We start from the raw sequence: 15,556 nt of genomic DNA, 5'->3' as shown, positions 1-15,556 counted from the left end.
TAACTAAATAAACTGTCCGTATCGCAAATGAAACACAAAGCTTAGCTCTGTCTATTTGCATGGGAAGATACCGTAACATATTGTTGAGAAAAACAGATTATGGGAAACTACGCATAATGTGGTCCCAGTGGGAAAATTACATTTGTGTGTTTGGAAGACACACCCTAAATCTGAGTGACGGTCCCTGTGGTGGAAGCTGTGCAGACCGCCAGGCACTTTTGGTTCCTACTTTTCCATCTTCTGTTGCGCTATCACATACTAGGGAGCATTTATTAAGTTGGCAAGTAAAAACATATACACTGTTCCCCTTAAAATTTAGAAATTCACTCAGAAGCGAAGCACAATTAATTTGTTCCATTTTTAGGGTGCCAGGGTCAGTTGTCTGAAGTGTACACAGTGAGGTTCTTTAGATTACGGGGCATAATTCAAAGTATTCACATCGTCGCAATGTATGAAAACTTTCAAATTTTAGGAGCAAATATCACAGCTGGGGAAAGAAGGGAAGCACCCGGCAGGTGCACTCACATCAGCACGCCCGCAGCACAGTTTTCTGAAACCTGGAGTGGAGTGTCCGTGAACACGGAAAGCTTTCTGCACACAAGACAAGCAAATTTATCTCAGAGTTCAGAAGTGCCTGAACCTGGTTAACGACCAGTTAAAGAACATAGGTGGAGACCGAGGATTGTTCATCTAGTTAGAGTGCAGGGTTAAAGGTGTGAGACAAGAAAACACAAACTTGAAAACTCTGCAGAGTCAAGAAATTTTAGCCCATTGGACACTCATTAAAATTTCTTAAATAATAGATAAATAGGTGATAGATAGATGGACAGAGAGAGCTACACAGAGATATTTAGAGCTGTGCTCCCCTGTGCATAGATCAGCTGTTACAGCCACCACACAGCTCATCCCAGAAATCGGCTCTGAGAGAAGCCACTGTGCTACTTCCCATGTCGCCTCTCTCCTCCGTGTTACTCCAAATCTGTCACCGCGCTCAAGGGACTCTGCTGAGTGTGACTCTCTTCGTTGCTCCAGTTCGTCTTTGTCCATTGTGTGAGCCCAGGCCAGGGCAGCTCCTCAGCCAGCTTCCGGTGCCCCCAAACCTGCCTGGTTCTGAGCCTCTGCTACTGCCCGGTGTTTCTGAAATACTAATGCATTAGGTGACTGACTCAAAACCCCTTCTGCGAATCCTCCAGCTCTGCCAACACCCTTTCTAAAGGCCTGTGAGGACCCGGGGCCTGCGTTGCCACACCGGGTTCCCGCCTGCTCCCTTTCCCCCACTCCTAACTCGGCAACACCAAAGCTGGCTGCTGACCGTGCACCAGGCCTCCTCATGCTTAGCCGGGAGCTTCCACACCTCCTCGGCCCGGCTCCCACTTCCTCTCATTCTCCAAGCTGCCAGTTGTATCCCCCAAAACGGTGCTTGAGTTGCCTGTTCACTGTGCTGGAAGCAAATACTAGCCACCGGCGTCCTGGGGTCCTGCCACCTGTGACAACCGTCCCCTGCCCTTGCCATGTGATACTCTGGGGGCACATTGAAATGCCTGTCTCTTACAGGACTGAACCCTCCATGAAGACAGGGAAGCCTCTGGCATAGCTTTGGGCCATAGTGGATCCTCAGGGAAAGTTTGTGTAATGAATAAGTGGACAAATAAATAGAGGAGAACTATATCAGCTTGTGCCCTCAAAGCCTACGTGTAGCCAACTGTTTTCACTGACACAGAATTGGAATCAGCCATTTGTTTTCATGCCCATTTAATAATCAACCCTTGGTGCTCTGGCTGAGCAAAGTCATTTTTAAAAAGCAAATCGAGAAGCAGACAGAATGCAATGTGCAAGTGAAGTTTAGCCCCAAACGCCTCCGTGTCCAGGTTCAATTCCGGGCACATAAAAGGTCTGCTCATCTGTGGTGCTGAGTCCACATGTTGTTTAAGATCGTGGTGTTTCTGGTGACAGTCGTACTAAAATACGTCCCAGAATAGGTTACTCACCCAGAGGGAGTCTCTCTCTGCTGCAGAATGTCTGGATATGCGTGCAATCTGAATAGTAACAGCAGTTTTATGGTGTGACGGAGTTAGTCAACACACGATAGAGCTGTGGGTTTGAAAGAAATAAAAGCAGCAGGCAGACAGACAGATAAATCCGGCCAAAGAGCAAGAATAGAGAAGATTCTCCTTAGCGAAGATCAACAAAAAGCTAAGGAGGTGAGAGGAAGCGCAAAGCCCAGCAGGACCTAGAGGGCTCTGAGAAGGGTGGGGGGGCCGTGTTCACGCCCCGTGCCCGCGTGCACAGGGGGCTCCTCTGTGTGTGTGTGCTCGTGCAGGGGTGTGCAGACGAAGACAACTCCTCCAGCCGTAGACACCGTAAAGGACAATATCAAAGGGTGCATCATTGTCCTTAGACTACAGATGCAGCCAAAGGGGTGGGACGAGAAAACACTGATCGGTCACTTCACACCTTCGTCCCGAAGCGTGCTACATCTACCACATCACGAAAAAGGAAACCCGAGTGTAATCTTTTGTCTCCATCCAGCTGTTGCTGAATGCTCCTCCATCTCGCTTCCTTGAGAGCCAAGTTGCTCAGTGAGCACTCCGAAGTTGCTTGCTGTGTCTCTCTGCATTCAGGCTTTGGAAACCCGAACGCTAGCAGCTGCTCTGAGGCGTGCTGGGTAGACGTCTGAGTTGATTCTTCTGGGGCTTTCCACACAGTCTCCTGCGCATCCCTCCTGGTTTCCTCTTAGATCTTCCATTCTCTTCTCAGTGTCTCCTGTCTCTCTGCTGATCCGTCCTTCTCATCAGTTCCCCCAGCCTGCCACACACACACACACACACACACACACTGCCACTGGGAAAAGAGCGTTCTTGCCCGGCTTTCCCTGCTGTCCTCGGAGGGATGATCTAAGGTGTCTGAATGCACCGAGAGACGGATGAGGGAGAGAAGGGCAAACTCTGAAACTTCGAAGGCGTTCACGGTGGAAGAGTCCTCCTAGGAAGGGTGCCGGGAGGAGAAGGTCTATCAATTCCTGTCCTCCCTGCAAAGAAATCGGCAGATAGTACTGAAAACTGCAAACCAGGCCGAGGAGGTGACCCCAGGGACAAAAAGTTCAGCGAGAAGAGCCATTGTCCCCGGATCGCTCACTCTGACTTCCGTGACTTCACGTGCAGGTGTGTCACAACTGCCCAAGACGCAGTGCCAAACTCACAGTCTCCTCAAATATCACAGAATCAGCCTTCTGATGTTGAATTTGCCTAAATAAACATGATAACTGGCACCATTCCAAAGCAGACTCCAGGGTGGAGCACTGAAGAGGGGCCGCACCGAGGAAGGGGAGGCAGTGTCACCCGCCACCTGGTGGAGAAGGAACCAGTGTCTGTGCGTCCGTCTGTCCAACCATCGTCTGCACATTGCCCAATGGAGTAACCAACTCCCGAGTCTCGTCTCGGGAACATCACTAAGCAAGGCCCAGGCTGCCATAGGAGTCTCCTAGGGAGAGCCCACCTGCCGGCTCTTGCTTTGGTGTTAAGCTCGTTCTAAATGTGCCTGCTTTTCCCTGCAGATGTGAGAATAAACAACATGATTTTATCAGAGGCTACTTATTCTGGCAGATGACACATTTGCTACATATCTCTCAATTTTGCATACATTAAGCACTTAGGACATGAAATTCTTGACGATCTAGCGAATGTTTGCTCACTTGTAGGCTATGCACACACCATAAAATCCTGAAAGAAGCGTGAGCACCTTTTCCAAGGCGCACACATGCACCATGCTGTAGGCTGGACACTGAGGTCCCCCTGTGGCATCCCAAAGGACCTCTGGGGCTTTGTGAGCGTTACTGGATTCTACACCAATAATTGGTCTAATGTACCTGCTTTACAGGCATTTCTGATTAAAGCAGAGAACAGACCAGGCAGCAGGGGAAGAAGAAGGCTCATTTGTTAGCAATCCCGAGCTAAAAGGTAGTCATAATCCATAAACTATTGACCCAATAGACAGAAATTTCCCTTTACTGTAGATCAATTAACATTTATACTTGAGCCATTAAAAGCCATCATGTTCTAAGCCATTACAGTGGATACCTATTGTATTGATTAACACAGCCTGTTATTAATTAATGACTTCAGAATCTCAAACCCCTCACAGGCTGTGTGCCTTAAAGAAACACACTGCCCCTCAGAGCCTCGCACTGCACCCCAATGCCTTGAGCAGGACACTTTGGGGGCCTTCTGTGTGTGTGGCACCTTGCAGAGTCTGTAGGCACACGTGTCCTCCACAATAACCTGTTTCATGTTACAGGGAGGCCATGAGAATCTGCAATGACACAGCAGCTTTGACACCATCTACAGGACAACAGGGGCACACTATGTTCTGTACGATTGCTTGAGACGCTGAGTTTGTACGGCACGGACAGTGACCACCACCTGAAGCTAAACGTCCCTTCCATCCCAGATACCTCCCCGATCTTGCTAAGGTGACCTAAACAGTGCAGCTAAGGCTGCGGGAAAACGCTCTCCGTAGTGCTGCCTGACATCCATCGTGCCAGCTCCCCAGCAGCGCAGCTGGGCTAATACTTTCCAGTGTTTAACCTGATTATTGATTGAAGTATTGGTAGTCGCCACGGGAGAAAAGATGTCTTTAAACCTTAGGATGAAATTTTTAGCTGAAGTTTTTGCATAGATTTAACAGAACTGGCATGAGACCCTAAACCGTTCAGTTGCGTGTGTATACACAGAGCTGTCTGTCGGGGGACAGCACATCGTCCCCATGATAAAAGTCAGATGAAGGGCACAGTGGGTTATAAAGTAGAAGTCACCCTCGGGGGTTTGGAACCCATTACAGAACGTCAGCCTCATTTTCTATCGAAACCCAATTAACCTCTGAGAACGATAGCTGTATGACAAAACCATTATTATTCACCCCATCTTCCATTAATCATGAATAAACTAGTTTTTTTCATTTTCTCCTTAAAACTGTTTAAATAACCCAGAAATTTAATTAACATTTCTTTTCTATGCAAGTGGATTCTGAGGTTCGAAAAGGCTTCTTCGCAATTATTTGTTGAAAACGAGAATTTGTTGAAACCACACAAATTAAGATTCTTCATTTGTCTACTGTGAGGTCTCTGCAAATCATTAATCACCTTTATTCGCGTCTTCTCGAGGATCGAGGTAGACAAGCCCTTTGAGGAGCGATGAGGGGTGTGCACAGTAGTCGTGTGATAGTCCCCGGCATCATCTAGTGCTGCTCCAGCTGAAGACGGGCCAGGGACATTTAAGAAGATGTGACCGTAGCATTGCTATGACTACGGCCATCACCATCCCCATCATCATCACGCCCGGGAGAACACTCTCATGTTAGACCAGAGACCGCCCTGAGATCTCCTGAAATGACAATCAATGTACGAGAGGCTCCGATGAGATGCAGGTCACCGCGAGGCTGCATGTGGGACTCAGCCCAAATCAGGCAGGTCTGCCTCAGTGAGCGATTTCAGTTCACAGAACAGGTTTTTTTTTTTTTTTTTTTTTGCGTGTGTGTACATGTGTGTGTGGTTTTTTGCGTGTGTGTGTGGGTTTTTTTTTTTTTTACTACAACAAAGTTCTGCTTATTTCTTCCATGAAGGAAGACATCTTTTTTTAAGTGAAATTGGCAGTGAGGTTATGTGTAAGGCAAATTGCATCTGAGCCAATAATCTGTCAGTCTCGCCATCCAGAATGTTCACATGAAGATGCAAACAGAAAAAGAAGCCACTTCATATGGAAGGGAAAAGAAACACACTCGTCCTCCTCCAGATCCCGCAGGGTCCACACGTCCTTGCGTGTAGGGACCTCGGGGTCACGGGGAAGACGATGGTGTCAGGAACAGATGCTGCAGGGGCTGGCCCCAGGGACACCTCACTGTGGAGTCAGCCAGCAACACCACTCCCACACTCTCCGGGGACCAGGGGCTTTTCCTCAACATCACCCACGCACAGTGGCACCCGTGGGTCCGTGTCCCAGACAGGAGTCACCCCACCCTGCAGTCCGGATCAGGGCCCACGGAGGAACGATGAACAGACCCCTGGAGAATTCTCTCCTTCACTTCCCTTCGTCATGGAGCCTGAATTCCGTGCTGTTAAACAGCCCTGACTCCACCCCAGGAGAGCCCTGCCAATAGTTGGAAACCAGCCCTCAGGGCTTGGAGTTCACCTCACCCTCTCAGTAATCATAAAGAGGTTAAACAATTTTAAAGTAACATATTTGCTGACCAGAAAAAAGGAGCATATATAAAACATGTATACCAGCTAACTGGTTCCTTGGAGCGGCTCGTCACTGGCACGAATCCGGGATGTCTCAGCCAGACAGCTAACGTCTGCGGGTCCAGGAACCTATCTACTGAAGATTTAGTTTACCTTTAAAAAATCAGACTGGCTCTTCTTTAGAAAGAGCTGTGGAGTTTCTCTTCTCTGAGATCACAAAGGAACAAGGAGCCTGAAGGACGCAGTGCTCAGAGCACCTACTGTGCGGCAAACAACAACGCAGGAACCTACGTGAAAGGCGAGGTCCTCACCTGAACTCCTCAGTGCCAAAGGCTGGACCCAAACCCAGACCTTGCTGGCCCAAAAGCCCCTCCCTCTGTGTCCCCCTGGTCATTTTTGGTGACATCTGATGGAGTACATGCCGGTCATAGCTGTCACCAAGTTTCTGACTGCTGGAGCTCAGTGCCAGCACCCTGGGGAGACCCAGCAGGACGAGGGCTCTGCTGCCCACTGCGCCTGCTGTGAAGGCCGTGGAGGAGCGTGGCTCCCACCCGGCACCCAGCAGGCGTGCACGCACCCACACTCCGAGCTACCTGTGCCTTGCAGCTCCTAAGGGTGCAGGGCTTCCTTCCCCAGGCAGGCTTTGAGAGTCTTTTGAAACCAATCAAGATGAAATTGAAAGCTATTGTTTAAGCCTCTTCAAACCTGAAAATCAAAACCACAAAAAATGGCAAAATTAAAATGAATAGCAGCATGAATTTTCATGTACACAAACAGTGTACTTGCCCTGTCTGGGGCAAGAGAGACAAGTTGTTACTATTTGTGCACACTTTCCCAAAACCCCACAGAGGGGAGGAAGCACCCTGTCCCTTCTCAGCAAGCACAGTCGCTGCCGCTGGAGAGGTGGCAGGACATACGCAGGGGCTTCCCTGAGGACAGAGGGTGCCACAAACTCCTACACATCCGCACGCATCCCAAGCCCCACTGCCAAGATGACAGCGCCCATGCCAGATGCAGGCCTGATCAGTGACAGCTCACAGGAAACAGAGCAGTGCCTCCTCCCTCCCCCAGGACGCTGTGGCCATGGCACACCTGCCTCCAGAGTGGACAGGACAGGACGGGGAGCAAACTCCGCCCACACTGGGCCTTCAGACTGGAGGCCCCGGCTGACCTGGGGATGGTTCTGGGAACACTCATCCAGGGCGTGCGTTCAGCACCAGACCTGGGGAAGAAGCAAGTGTGTTCCTCTCTGTTTGAAAAGAACCCATTCACAGATCTGGCTCACATGCCTGCCTGCGTGACAATCACTTCACTGCAGCATAGGGAACAGGGAGAGACCAAAAAACGGGCCACGAAGAAACGAGGAGGTACGTTTACTGGGTGTGGACATTACAGGGCATCGAAAATCTCCCACAGAGGTCACGAGTATCAGCCATCAGAAGCCCCTCGAGAACGACTCCCACCACGGCACCTGGCAGCCGACTGCCGCGCTGGGACCTGCGGCCTCTGGAATCTTCTGTCCTCCAGGTCACACAGCTGCTTCACTCCCGATGAGACCCGGGCCGTGCCACTAAGTCACCAAGGCTTTCAACCAAGCATCAGAGCAACTTCAGTTAGCTGCTTTAGAAAAAGAAGAAGATGAAGAAGGGCCCGGCATGGCCGAGGCAGCAGAATTGCTGCAAGCTCAAGGCCAGCCTGAACTGCATGTCTCAAAAAGACAAAAAAAAAAAAAAGAAAGAAAAGAAAGTAAAAGTATATTAGATAAGTAATTTCCACAAGTCCTCACACTGGCAAAAATTATTCTATGTGCCCTTGCTTTCTCTTAATTCATTTGATTTTTTAAGTTTTGTTTTTATCTTTTCAAAACCTTTTTCCCTCCCCGAGTGTAGCCAGGGTTCAGGCTTCAGTGCCCCTCCGGGCCTCCGCCCAGGCTGGCAGGCGAGAAGGGCGCTGCCTCCAGCGTCTCTAAAGGCCGCTTCTTGTCCCTGCAGCCATGGCGCTGATGTCCTCCCCGCCAGGCCCGGCTTGCTTTTCGCACGTGGCCCGCCTTCTGCTTGGAGCTGGGACCCACAGCGCAGGTTTCCAGTCTCTGCTGCTGCCTCCACAGAGACCTTCACAGGAAACAGCCAACCCACGAGCAGCAGAACCTCCGAAGAGTACTGCAAATTTAGGGGGTGCGGCCAGACACCCACCTGAGGGCTGGCTGCCTTCTCACTGGCTACTGCTGCTTTTCCGGGGTTGAAGAAATTGCAAAATGCACAAAAGCGACTCCCTACACCCCAACCTGTTGCTGCTGAGAGAGGGAGAGCGTCTTCCACCGCCCCAATTAAACACCGACTGCTTAGACCATGCGGGACAATGTCACGGCGCACTGCAGCGTCCCTCGGGCTCTGAATTCTGATCCGTCCCTTTGGGTAATTTCCATGATCCAAAGTGGTCCTCTCTTTAATATAAAATGTAGCTTCAACCACCTACTAGTTGTGAAAGCCATTAAATTCTTGCAGATTGAAGGTAGAAAAATAAATTGTGTATATTTTAGACCCTGAATGATCTTCCTATAGCAATTTTAGAGCAAACTATGAAGAATTCTGCAATTTTAATCTCCTCAGTAGCTTCCCATTACTAAACGAGCAGAGCGCCACGGTGCAGATGTAGACGTTCCGTGTCACCCTCATCCGCGGCTTTTTTCTTTCATTAAAGCTTTAATGCAGCAATTATGGCGACGTCGCCCTATAAAAAAAGGAAAAGGCAGTTTACTTTAAAAAGTGAAATTGCATAGCCTACTATTTAATTATACACAAATGTAAATGGCCTATTTTTCCATAACTGGTTATTACAGCACTGTTTTACTTTCTGAGTTTTCACAATCTCTAAAACCTACAAAGCTTCCTGCTATATAATTGTTTTGTTACATTATTGTTTTCATCTTATTTTTTCTTTTAATGTGAGTGCAGCGGGATAAATCTTGGTTTTAAGCCAGCCACTACTTCATCTACTTAAGCTTTTATAGATGAAGATTGCTGTAATTATCAGAATACCCGCTTATTTCTGAAGTATTATCCTGGCAACCTGCTGGCATTTACAACCAATTAACAAGCTTTGCCATTAGTTGCATAAGGGGTATCGCAGAGTAAACCCATTGTGTGCTAATTTTCTATTTTAGATAATCAGTTTGGCTGTCCAGAATGGAAAGAAGAAGAAAAGGGAAGGTTTGACACTCAGTGGCAGACATGTAAAAATTACGGCGTGCCCCCCAGAGACAAAGGTACCCTGCAACTCGATGATTGCCTCCTTGCCTCACTATTGGTTCTTAAGTATGTCCTTTTGTCTCTTTTGGAAGAAAAAAAGTGGGGATTCAGCAAAGTAATCATGTCCTGTCTCACTCGCTCTCCGTCTTTCAAAGCTGACCGGCTTCTCCTGCTACCCTGCCCATAATTTGACCAAATTGTCCAAGTGTTAAACTCCTAGAAAAAAGGCAGAAAGAAATTGAGCACGGATTCTCTCTCTCTCTCTCTTTTAAACAATGCCTTTCACCTTTTTTCCTTTCCCTTCCGTCCTTGCTATTAGAGTTAATTAATGTACGTGAATCCTCCAGCAGGGCTGCCTTAAGATTAGCCTGCAAGCGGGTTTAGTTAAAGAACTAGCTGCTGTTTATTGCTCTGTTTAAACAGTCTGATACTAGTATGTGCCCAGTTTGGTGCAGAGTGAGACAGGGAGCTGCAGCCATGCAGAAGTTCAAGTTGCTGGCAAGGGAGTCAACGAACCACCAGCCCGAGGGCCTCTTCCGGGCCACGGGACACCAGTGGGGCTGGGGTCCCAGCTGACCCGGAACCCTGCGCTGTGAGCACACCCCCGATGACATCTAATCCAGTGCAGCTCTTCTCTCTACGAGGGAAGTGAGCCTGGCATCTTCAGGCATCGGTAGTGATCAGCACCCATCCTGGGCCCTCCGAGGCCTCCAAGCTTAAATCTGCAGGGTAAACTGCACCTTGGAACGTGCAGGTCTTCAGCACTGCCACTGTGAGTTCCGAGGTGATGGCCGCCTGAGTCACACATGGCATCCGCCTCACCTTGTTCCCTCTGCAGGATCTGGCCAGGACAAAAGAGGGCCAGAGCACCACTGCTGAAATGCTTCCTGCTTCACCGGAAAGCAAGAAAGAATAAAACCTGGGAAGAGACGCCTCCATCCGCTCTCCACACATCTAACTTCTGATGGCTTCTTCTGGTCCGTAATGTGCTCACCAGTGCAGGTGACAGGACTCCAAAGGCAGAGCTCCAGGCTCAGGCTGTGACACACCGCAGCTGGCTTTTCCTCTTCATAGCCAAAGTCACAATGCATCGTGCCATTATCGTCAATCACACCCTTGCAGCAAATGGAGCCAGTGTGCTCCTGATTTGTTTTTTGTACCAGGAACTGAACTCAGGACTTTGCACTTGCCAGCCAGGCGCTGTGCCGCTGAGCTACACCCCTGGCCCACCAGCATGCTTCTCACAAATACGGCTTATGGAAATCGAGAAGAGACCTCCTTGTCAAGGCTGTCACATTCTCATACTATTACAAAACTCCCATGAAGGAAATCCTGGTTCACTTTCCACTGTCACAGCACAAAGACCTGAGCCACTGTTTTAGGCACAGGACTGTGGCGGGCACCAAAGCGGGTGGGGTTAGAAGTCAGCTAAGGGTTTGCAGAGGGACAGAGAAGTAACCAAAGATGTCAGAATTGTGGTGATTGCTATTATTACCTTGTGAATATTCACGGTGGCTATGTTAGCCATGCAGGAGAAATTTGTTGTTGCTTTTTGAGTGGTTTTCCATAGGCTTTCTTTTCTTTCTACCTGTGAAAGCTGGTAGCACTGGGTATGTCACCTCAGGCTACAGCCCAAGACTGTAAGGACCATGGTTGTATTAGCTTCCGCTGTTTCAAAATTTCTGATTCCAAAGTTTGGTGCACTGAACTGTGGACTTGCTTGATCTGCGGTAGCTGCAGTGCGTGAGGAAAGAACCCTAACGTGACTTCCTATAGGACACTAGAAGCAACGGCTTCAGCAGGCGAGAGAATTTCCCCAATTCTTGGACTCCCCCCTCCCAGGACCACAGGTCTCCTGCTCAGAGACACACATTTACTCCTCTTTTGGGTGCCCTAGCTAGGTCCCCAAATTCCAAAATTTTAATGTTTACAAAAACAGAATTTTCTCCAAGAAACTTTCTCAGTCTTGGCGATTGTGAGCATTGCTGCTGGAGTCTAAATCCTTCTCTGCCATCTTCCGACTTTATGAGTTTGCTCACGTGGCTTCTTGATGCTCCATTTTCTCATCTGCAAAATGGGACTGAGGACAACCATGTCCTCCAGGTTCCCTAAAAGTGCATCGTGATAACTGTGTGCACCGCTCAGCGCAACACAGAGCTCGTAACAAAGGCAGAGGTGGTTTACCAGCAGGTGAGTGTACCTGTGAGCTGGTGACGACGCTGGTCACTGAGATGGGCGAGTCCTTCAGAGAGTGACCCCATGCCAGGATGGCAGGAGGAAGCCCTGACATCTGGCTCACACTTCCCCTGTGAGTGTGAGAGGAAGACAGGGCTGAGGCCCGACTTTGTCTCTTGCAAGGGCTCCTTCCGCTGGGAAGACGGCAGCAACGGGAAGCTGTACTCAGACACAATGCATGGCGCTTTATGATCATCTGTTCTTTTTTTAAATTCCAGTAAAAGTAAATAAAATAAATAGCAGTGTGTGACTATTACTGGTGCGTATTTGGCATCTCAAAACTGTACCATAGCTTGAAGTCAGCTGAGTTTATCTTACAACTGTAGGTTTTATTTTCAGAATGGCTGCTGGCGGGAGGGTGGAAAGTGCTTCCCAGGAAGACCGAAGGCTGCTTCCTCTGCCTGCAGCTCCACGACAGCACAGAGCTGTCTGCTCCGAGTGTCCCTGCGTCCGTCACCAGGACTCAGCCAGGGCTTTGCACAAGGGTTACCGGTGGGACGGATAGGTTTCCCTTATTGGCATTGCGGCCAGCTACCAATCTTTCATACAATGTTAAGTCATTAAGTGATAAGTAGTTGGTGCTGTATTAAATTATGGAGCTAAAAAATACGTTAAAAGTGAACAAGGAGGATTTTGACTCAAAAAACTTACTGAGTCACTTTCTGGTTCTTCAAGGTTCCTTCAGGGAGGTGTTTAGGGCCCAAAACAGCATCCAAACCCAGCGCTGTGCTCAAGCTGCAACCAAGGAGCCGCTCCGCTTCAGCCTCCCGCTCCCTCCGCACGTGCAGCAGGACTGAGCAATCGCTCATCAAACCTGGAAGCCGAGGAAGCACCCAGACTTGCTGCACCCCCCCAGGAGTGCACCCTCCACTTCCCAGCTCACCCTGAAGATAGGGCACTTTGCTCCCGCCCATCCCAGGTGGCATCACGCAGGCAGGTGTGGAGTGTTGGAAGAAATTACCATACCCAGAAAAATTATTGAACAAAGTTAATAAAATCATCATTTTTACATTTCCTTTATCATCTTACAAAAATCATCTTACCAAAATTTTTGCAATGTTTGGTCATCCCATATTTAAATAACCAAACCAGTAAGCGGTCCGGTGGGGCGTGACCACAGTCCCGCCTTGTTCTAATTAATCCATATAAAAAGTTAGAAAAGAAAAAGTATCCTTGGCAGCACCACGATGACCAGATAAGGGAGGGTTTATGGTCAAGCGAGATGTTTCCAAAATCAGAGGAGCATTTCTCACTGTGGAACGGAACCAGAAGGTGCGTTTGCAGCCAGAGACCTGGGGCCGCATCTGCCAGGCAGTCAGAGGTGGAAGTCACTCTCTCTCCACGGCCTCATCAGAATTCCCCCCGTGACGTCCCACCGCAGAGCATCGCAGCGCTAGAAGATCCAGGATGATTTGTTGGTGTGTTTTTAATTGGCAGGGGCTTATGGAACACTTTTCTATCACAGAGAGTTTTCTTTGAAATGAATGAAAATGAATAAAACCTTTTAAGATCACTGTCAATTTGCAGCTCAAAGATTTCTGCAAGATGTTAAGGAATATCAGCTTCAGCTACGAGAAACTCTCAGAATGAAGGTTCTGCAGTTCAGATGAAAGGCAGGAAAATGCAGGCTTACACAATGTATTTTGTAAGTTATGTTTAGCTTTTAAAGAAAAAAGCAAGTAAAGAGAGTGGTAGCATGTATGTGCTTCTAGCCCAATAATTAGGAATGCATTTGGATCGGCGTTGTTAAGTTTCAGGACTAAGTTAAATCTCAGTGTTACGTTAAAACATCTTTGCCGAGGGACACAGTGTGTGTAACGACATGGACTTGTCTGCTTTTTCTCTGACCGTGTCGAGTGTGACTTGACAAAACCACCACAGAGTCTCGGGTCACCCTGCCATCGCCCGGGCAGGTCTCCTCTGCAGCACAAAAACCCCGTCAGTTCTGTCCTTCTGACCACATTTGTCATTGTCCTCATAATGCACATCCTTCTGAGGTTGGAGTACCAAATTCAGTAGTGCCTGGAACAGCCGTGCAGGAGGTGGCCTTCTTCCTAACACATCTGCACACCTTCTTTCTTAGAATATAAGTCCAAAAACATGTAATCTCCTCTTCAGTTCAACTAATATGCAGCCAAAAGCTTTTTGTGTGGCAGCCACACATACACACACACACACACACACACACACACACACACACACACGCTTTATCGCTCCTTAACAACTTTCTTCAAAAGCATATTACAACAGTCACATACGTAAGACCATGCCTTCAAGATACTTGTGGAAAGAGCCTACAACAGAACAAAAAATAAATGAATGAATAAAAACACCCATAGACACTCAGGAATACGCTTTTCCATGTCACCACTTTTGAAAAGGAAAGGGGGGAAGGTCAGAGACGCAGACACTCAGCCCCCCAGTCTGGAGAGGAAGAGGAGGTGCTCATGATGGCACTGAAATGTCTGATCCCAAGTGGGGCTGGAGGGTGGGGTCGGGGCATCTGAGGTCTCTGCTACATGCAGTGCCAGGACAGTAGAGAGACAAGGTCTCTCTGCAGCATAGTAAGGGAACCCAGGCTGTCCCACACACAGGGCTCATTTTCTCCCACCCTGAGAGGACCTGGAACGCCAAAGCCTCCTGCTAGTCCAGAGAGAAGGCCTCCGCGTCAGGTTGACCACCTCACCACCCTTAGTCAAGAGCACCAGCCCCGGTCCAGGCAGTGGATGCTGGACATCGGTTTAGTTAGAGGACAGAGCACAAAAGGAAGGGCAAATAGCCCTAGCATAACCACTAGAATCTCGGCACAGTGATTTCTTGGCAATCTTTGAAATATAAGGGAGCACTAAGGCTTAGTTCAAATTCCAGGGTTACTAAGTTTGTAGATGCAAGACCTTCAATTACAAAAGCTCTCTCAGCTTCCGTTTCCAGCCCGGTAAAGTGGACAGGGAAATTAGGAAGTTAGAGAGACGGGATGTGGCAGGATACCCGCCACAAGAAGGCACTCAGTGATCCCAGTTATTAAGAACAGGAAAGGGAGGTGATGGCCAGGAGAACTGTGGGCCAAATTAGGATCCCTGGAAGATGGCTTTGCCCAGTGCTGGAGTCTGTGAAATCACTGTAGTACAGAGCCAAAGGGATTTTTGTGGATATAGGGTTAACAACCTTAAAACAAGGACATGATCCCGGATCACTTGGTGAACCCAGCCTAATCCCATGATCCCTGTGAGTCAGAGAACTTTCTCCAGCTGAAGGGAGAATCAGAGTCAGAGGGAATTGAGGATGAGGGAGGCTAAACCTGTCCCCAGGTCTGGAATGACAGTGCCAGCGCTCTGGGAGTAAAGAATGTCCCGCGGCGGACAACCAACAAGGACACGGTAATGTCCATCCTTCCAGCTGCAAGGGGCCAGCATCCTGAATAAGCCTGGAGCAGGGTCCTCTAAGGGACTCCACGAGCTCCCCCGGCAACCGGGGCTTCAGCCTGTGAAACCAGACAGAGCAGCCAGCCTGCCGCCCCAACTCCTGACTCCACAGCTGTGAGCTGAGACATTTGCTTGGCCTGCATAGGAAGAGCATAGTAATTTGTTAGGACAGTCATAAAAAGCCAACGCTGGAATTACTAATAGAAATGGGTTTCACTCCTACATTGTGATTTTCACAGCCGGAGGAGGAGCTGGTGGATTACAAGGAACATCAGGTAATAATATCCAGTGTGTGCTGAGCCGTTACTTCAGGAATCACAATGCCAAATGCTCTGCCTGTCTTGTTCCCTTTCATCTTCACAGAACTCTGTCAGCCAGGCCTTTTTGTGGTTGCTGATTCGCGAGTGAAAAATAAAGAA

At 48.8% G+C, this 15,556-nt stretch overlaps 1 long non-coding RNA gene across 2 annotated transcripts; it reads right to left on the bottom strand.

Annotated features, from left to right (window-relative positions):
• Positions 1–1,735: 1,735 nt before the first annotated feature.
• On the bottom strand, positions 1,736–8,375 carry LOC134478354 (uncharacterized). 2 transcript variants are annotated; one of them, XR_010050966.1, is made up of 3 exons: positions 7,704–8,375; positions 6,275–6,937; positions 1,736–5,378 (listed from the first exon to the last, which is right to left on the bottom strand). It is a non-coding gene; the product is annotated as an uncharacterized LOC134478354 (long non-coding RNA). The 2 variants fall into 2 exon arrangements; XR_010050965.1 differs by having other exon boundaries at positions 6,826–6,937.
• Between the last annotated feature and the right edge of the window lie 7,181 nt (positions 8,376–15,556).

This window comes from Cavia porcellus, unplaced genomic scaffold, assembly GCF_034190915.1.
Source record: "Cavia porcellus strain 051 isolate PalLab524CR breed Dunkin Hartley unplaced genomic scaffold, mCavPor4.1 scaffold_12, whole genome shotgun sequence".
Taxonomy (NCBI): Eukaryota; Metazoa; Chordata; class Mammalia; order Rodentia; family Caviidae; genus Cavia; species Cavia porcellus.
Note: the sequence above shows the minus strand (reverse complement) of the source record. Positions and strands in the feature narration are given on the sequence as shown.